This window comes from Gossypium hirsutum, chromosome D07 (assembly GCF_007990345.1).
Source record: "Gossypium hirsutum isolate 1008001.06 chromosome D07, Gossypium_hirsutum_v2.1, whole genome shotgun sequence".
NCBI lineage: Eukaryota > Viridiplantae > Streptophyta > Magnoliopsida > Malvales > Malvaceae > Gossypium > Gossypium hirsutum.
In genome coordinates, this window is record NC_053443.1 from 10,072,582 (window position 1) to 10,073,651 (window position 1,070).

At 40.8% G+C, this 1,070-nt stretch overlaps 1 long non-coding RNA gene across 1 annotated transcript; it reads right to left on the bottom strand.

Moving 5' to 3' along the window:
* Positions 1-697, bottom strand: LOC121219359 (uncharacterized). The gene is made up of 2 exons (XR_005916093.1): positions 564-697; positions 1-280 (listed from the first exon to the last, which is right to left on the bottom strand). It is a non-coding gene; the product is annotated as an uncharacterized lncRNA (long non-coding RNA).
* Positions 698-1,070: the final 373 nt, after the last annotated feature.

The window sequence follows — 1,070 nt, forward strand, 5'->3', positions numbered from 1 at the left end:
TATGAGTAGTTCTAGACATTATATCAAAAAGAGCAGATATGATAATTGTACAAGCCCAAATATGCCCGGGCCCAAGCCAACACTCAGGCCCAAACCAACAAATAAGACCCAAACCCTAAACCCGGCAACTAGTAGCCCAACACAGCAAAACTAAAAATCAAAAGAAGAAAACCCTAGCCGCAGCAAGCCCTCGCCTCCAGCAAGCGTCCAGTCGCCGTAGGACTCGGAGATCGGCCTCCCCACGCACACCGTTTGCTCCACGAACTCCTGCAATCGCGGACTCAAAGAATCCGGAAGAGAAAAACAAGCAAAGAAACAATATCATCTATTTATTTTCTTTTCTTTTTTTTTTGGCCTATAAAAGGCCACTTTTAATATGTAAAAAGAGGGAGAAGAGAAAAATCAACAGGGAACAAAACCAATATCAGTTTTTCTTAAGGTGATTTTTTTGTTTTCATTGTAGCGTTCATCGTTTTTCCACATATATATACATATATTTTCTTTTACTTTTTTTTCCTTTTATTTCATTTAAACTAATAAAAAACAAAAAGAGGAAAACTTACCTTTCGATGAAGTCACCGAGCCGTCGTCATCTCCGTCGTGTTCAGAGCAGTGGTGAAGGGGCTAACGATCGGCGGCGCAAGGAAGCTAGGGTCGAAACCCTAGCAGAGCAAAAGAGAAGGGTTTTTTTTTCTTCCTTTTCATTTGGGTAAATGATTTTTTAGAGAAAAAATCTGTTTTAAATAACAAATCAATACGGCGCCGTTTTGTCCAGGCCCTGACCCGCGCGGTGACCCGACCCGAAGGGGAGGATCCGCGCGTTTGGTTTCAAAAGGGAAATTGCGCATTTGGCCCCTCCCTTTTGTAGCACACTTCAATTAAACCTTTTTACTTGTTTTAAATTTGGGCCACATATTTTAATTTTGTTTCAATTCGGTCCCATGCTGCGCAGCGTTTAGGAAGGCGGGAATAATTTCCCTTTTGGTCCTCCGTCATTGCTAACGCATTCAAATCGGTTTTTTTTGTCTATTTTCAAATCTACCCTATTATTTCATCTTTAATTCAATCTA